We start from the raw sequence: 5,909 nt of genomic DNA, 5'->3' as shown, positions 1-5,909 counted from the left end.
GTTGTTTCTTCTTCTTCCTCTTCCTCTTCTTCTTCCTCTTCTTCTTCTCCTCCTCCTCTGACTGGGCAGGCTGGAGTTCTTGAGTGTCTGAATTGCGGAAGGCACAAGGGTAGGGTTGTGGTGAGGGGAGGGAGGGTAAAACAAGAGCTGCATGCTTACACAATGTGCAGCTTGTAAATCAGAAGATATTGTGGGATGAGGGGGAAGTGGGATGTAAGAAGGAGGATAACATATGAGGATACCGGCATCTTGTATCCTTTCAGCCCCGCCGCTAGCCAAGGGCTCAGCCAGGCCCCTGCTAAGAATGGCCAGCACCGTCTCCTCCAAGGGGGTGAGGTGATGCAGGTGAGCCTGGCCCCTGCTGGTTAAGGTCTGCCGGTGCCGGTTATGTGCCACCTTTTCCTGCAAAAGAAAAGTAAGTGTGTCAGTGAGTGTGGTGTAATGTTTAGTTGAATAACTGACAGCGTGTTCAAGCTGTGAGATGTGGGTGTGAGTCTTGCAACAGTGTTAAGTGTGTGAGGGTGAGGTGAAGCTAGGAATGAGAGGTGTGCCTTGTGTTTGGTAGAGATTGTTGGTAGGTGAGTGATGGGGGGTCGTGCATTGAGTAGTGTGTGAGGTTAGTGGTGCAGCTGGTGGGTAGGCTTTGAAGATGCATTCTCTGACTTGACCACTCGTTTGAGGTCATTAAACCTCTTTGGGCACTGGAGCCAGGTCCTGGGTGTGATACTGCTGGCAGTGACCACCCCGGTGATCGGATCCCACAGCATTCTTTCTGGAGGGCCTTCTGGCCCCCTGTGGGCAGTTTTAAAACTGAAGCAGCTTTAACAGTTTTCATCATCAGAAGGCAGATCACCTTTAAGAGGTGCAGACTGCCTTTAAGAGGTGCAGACTAGCTTTAAGTAAAGGTAGCCTCGCATGAACATTGGTCCCCTGTTGAGCGCATAGCCTATCAGCAGTGTGTTTAGCATTGGGCTGTGCGCTGCAATCATGTAAAGTAGCAGACAGCATGAATTTTATGTGCTGCCTGAATTCCTTTCAACGGATACAGCAAATCACGCAACACGATCCCTGTGCCCGTTTTTGAGCTTCATTGGCCCAGAATTTCGGGTCGGGGGCTTCCCGCGGGTGCAAGCCCCCGACCTGCACTTACTTAGCGCGCCGGCCATTGTGCTGTGGGCCCCCGTGGGATTCCGATCCTGGGCCTCCTCCAACTGCCGGCGTGCAGTGCTTGCATATCCCAGGGGCGCAGTTAGTTCGATGCGTCCCCTGGGATCACGTAGGCCATGGGGAGCCAATCAGAGCAGGGAATGCCCATTCATAAGTTTGACAGGACAACTTATAAATACTACGGGCCCCAAAACATCACTAAATCTTCAAATAATTTTTTTTTTTAATTACATTTTTAAAATAAACTATAAATTACATGAAATAGCTATTTTAAACAATAATTTAAATTTTTGAAAAAAATAATTTTATTTTCTAACGGGGCTAAAAATAAACTTACCTTTCTTTAAAGTATTTAAAAAGAATAAACCTGTGGAAAAAATGTTTTAATTTTAATTAATTCACCACTTACCTTGTAAAAAACAGGCCTTACGACTAATTTTTAAATGTGTAAATTCTGGAGACTTACCCTCCCGGGAAAACCTGCAAAAAAATCCTAAGTTCGATGCGCACGCGCAGCCTCTCCTGCGCACGCGTTCGAACTCTGAACCCCTTCTTTCAGGGGAACAGAAGTGCCGGTTTCCCGTGCATGCACAGCGCATGCAGGAAACTGGCACTTCCATTGGGCCTACGGGTGAGTACCCCGTGCGTACTCACCCGTGGAGACCCGAATTTCTGGGCCATTGAATTTCACCCCCCTAGTGTTTGGTTTAACAATATTACCCCTTATTTTAGTGTATAGATAGGTGGACATAAATTATTGCTGTGATTTTGGCAGAAATATAATGAGGAAAAAACATTTCCCTGTTGTGTCTATTTTGAACTATTGGACAATGAGGAAGTGCACCCATTTAAGGGCACTTGGGCTAGTGAATGCATACCTTGCAATACAATAACACATGTTTCACATAAAGCACAAGTATAATGGTCCACTGCCGTGAACTAGCACTATGTGAGGTAAGCAGGAGCATGGTGGTTCAATTCAGACTGAAGCTGCTTTTACCTTACACTAAAACCAATGCAAAAGGCACCAACTCCCAAAGCACAAACTTTGTGTAGCTGTCCGGAACCTAAAGTAAACTTGCTGGCATTTGCTGAGGCTAATCTTACTTGGACATCCTGGCCTCTGCCTTTGGGTTGCAGTCATCTGCATGAAACCTACGCATTGGGAACCAGTGCCAGTAGCGGTAGTCTTGCTCAGTACAAAAACGTCTTAGGTCAGCATTACCAATTCCCCAAGGGCATAGGACACAGCATAGACACGAAACAGGAGGGGTACCTGGAGCGAGGTTCTACAGAATGTCCCAAATTAATGATAGACAAAAAATAAACAATAAGTTTGACTAAATGCTTTTCCTGAAGAGATCAGATGAAACTTTTCTCTTCAGCTTTCTTCCATACCCCTCTTTTCATAAGGAATTGACTTATGCACAAGTATGGAGACCAGAAGGCCTCCAGCATCTTGCCCAACTGACCATTGTTCATGTGTAAGTCTACACAGCAAGTGTCACAGGCCATTCCTTTGTGGGGATAGAGCCAAACCAGCACCTGTTTGAACCCAACGTCCACACATGCACTCTTCCATTGAAGGTCACTGGATAATGATCAGGAGCTCAAACCCTAGCCACCTTTTCCCCTCCCTAGTTCAGGGCTGCCAAGGACAACTGTAACTGGAGCATCCCTATGGTTAGCCAAGCTGATATGAAGCACAGGCCACAGGTCAAACCTTGGACTGTCCTGATCTGTACCACACCATCATGTGTATTTTCCCACTGAGACACAGGGTGGGGGGTGTTTTCTTACTTTTTCCAACAGCGACATTTAAAGGAGCATCGCAGCCATTGCAGTGCTCTCTCTGACACAGCAGGTTGTCTCCGAGTGGTGCAAGTTGTGTTCTCGTACAATTCAAATGTAGACTTAGCACCACATCTACAACATGCCTAAAGGACATGAGCTTCATGATAAGCTTATACTGGGTACAACCACTCACAAGTTGGAATCAGCACCAGTGGATTATCTTTAAGCCAAGAAATTCCTGCCACAATAAGCTGCTAGATTCTTCATCCCAGCCATAAAGGCAGCAGACAGACGCATAACACAATACAAATAATCAATATCAACACCACAGACTTTTACCAGGTGATGCATTGGATCTGCCACAGTTAGACTCTGACTCGGACCAAGGGCCGTTCACCCAGGCAGAGGGTAATTGAAATATTTATAAACAACACAAACTGTGCGTACCAGATCAACGTTAAGAGTGGTCTAAGTTGCCTATTGCTCTATACCACCACTCCTCACCATCTCAACCCCAAAGGAGTATTAAAATATTACTGCTCCTGTGGTTACACATTGGAAAATGGTGCACCAGAGGCAAAACCCAATTCACCCAACTGAAAACTGGATGGCAATCAAATAACTCATCCAGATGGAGAGAGAATCACACATCCAAGTTCGCCGATGACATAAAGATAGGCAGCACTGTAAACAGTGTAGATGGATGCATAAAATTACAAAGAGATATTAATAGATTAGGTGAATGGGAAAAACGATGACAAATGGATTTAAATGTAGGAAAGTGTGAGGTCATCCTCTTTGGACCTAAAAAGGATAGAACAGAGTACTTTCAAAATGGTGAAAAGCTAGAAATGGTGGAGGTCCAAAGAGACTTATGGATCCATGTACACAGATCATTAAAATATGTCATGGACAGGTACAGAAAATAATCAAAAAGGCTAATGGAATGCTGGCCTTTATATCTAGAGGACTAGAATACAAGGGGGTAGAAGTTATGCTACAGCTATACAAAACCTTGGTTAGACCACGCCTGGAGTATTGTATTCAGTTCTGGGCACCACACTTTAGGAAATATATATTGGCCTTGGAGGGAGTGCAGAGTAGATATACCTGGAATTTAGAGGGGTGATTTGATTGAAATTTTCAAGATATTAAGGGGAACTGATAGTGTAGACAGAGAGAAACTATTACCACTTAAGAACATAAGAAATAGGAGCAGGAGTAGGCCATTTGGCCCATCGAGCCTGCTCCACCATTCAATAAGATCATGGTTGATCTTGTACCTCAACTCCACTTTCCTGCACTATTCCCATACCTCTTGATTCCCTTAATATCCAAAAATCTATCGATCTCTGTCTTGAATATACTCAACGACTGAGCCTCCACAGCCCTCTGGGGTAGAGAATTCCAAAGATTCACCCCCTCTGAGTGAAGAAATTTCTCCTCATCTCAGTCCTAAATGCCCAACCCCTTATTCTGAGAATGTGACCCCTGGTTCTAGACTCCCCAGCCAGGGGAAACATCCACCCTGCATCTAACCTGTCAAGATCTGTAAGAATTTTGTATGTTTCAATGAGATCACCTCTCATTCTTCTAAACTCTAGAGAATATAGGTCTGGTCTACTCAATCTCTCCTCACAGGACAATCCCCCCATCCCAGGAACCAGTCTGTTGAACCTTCGTTGCACTCCCTCTATCACTTCCTTAGGTAAGGAGACCAAAACTGTACAGAATACTCCAGGTGTAGTTTCACCAGGTCCCTATATAATTGCAGTAAGACGTCTTTACTCTTATACTCAAATCCTCTTGTAATAAAGGCCAACATACAATTTGCTTTCCTAATTGCTTGCTGTACCTGCATGTTAATTTTCAGTGATTTGTTTACAAGGACACCCAGGTCCCTCTGAACACCAACATTTCCCAATCTCTCACCATTTAAAAAATACTTTGCTTTTCTATTTTTCCTACCAAAGTGGATAACTTCACATTTCTCCACATTATATTCCATTTGCCATGTTCTTGCCCACTCACTTAGCCTGTCTATATCCTCTTTGCATCCTCCTCACAACTTATATTCCCACCTAGCTTTGTATCATCAGCAAACTTAGATATATTACATTTGGTCCCCTCATTCAAATCATTGATATAGATTGCCAATAGCTGAGGCCCAAGCACTGATCCTTGTGGGACCCCACTAGTTACAGCCTGCCAACCCGAAAATGACACGCTTATTCCTACTCTCTGTTTTCTGTCCGTTAACCAATCCTCAATCCATGCTTGTATATTACCCCCAATCTCATGAGCCCTAATTTTGTTTAATAACCTCTTGTGTGGCACCTTATCGAATGCCTTCTGAAAATCCAAATACACCACATCCACTGGTTCCCCCTTATCTATTCTGCGAGTTACAACCTCAAAAAACTCTAACAGATTTGTCAAACATGATTTCCCTTTCATAAATCTGTGTTGACTCTGCCCGATCCTATTATTATTTTCTAAGTGCCCTGTTACCACGTCCTTAATAATAGATTCTAGCATTTTTCCTACTACTGATGTCAGGCTAACTGGTCTGTAGTTCCCCGTTTTCTCGCTCACTCCTTTCTTAACTAGTGGGGTTACATTTGCTACCTTCTAATCCGCGGGAACCGTTCTAGAATCTATGGAATTTTGGAAGATGACAACCAATGCATCCACTATCTCTGTAGCCACCTCTTTCAAAACTCTAGGATGTAGGCCATCAAATCCAGTAGATTTATCGGCTTTCAGTCTCATTAATTTCTCCAGTAATATTTTTATACTAATACTAATTTCATTCAGTTCCTCATTCCCTTGGTTCGCCACTATTTCCGGGAGGTTTTTTGTTGTGGAGACTAGGACAAGGGGACATAGCCAAAAAATTAGAGCCAGGTCTTTCAGGAGTGAAGTTAGGAAGCTATAGTAATCTGGGA

Source organism: Somniosus microcephalus, chromosome 14 (genome assembly GCF_052327205.1).
Source record: "Somniosus microcephalus isolate GS21.2 chromosome 14, FLI_Smic_1.0, whole genome shotgun sequence".
Classification (NCBI taxonomy): Eukaryota; Metazoa; Chordata; class Chondrichthyes; order Squaliformes; family Somniosidae; genus Somniosus; species Somniosus microcephalus.
This window is presented reverse-complemented; position numbering follows the sequence as displayed.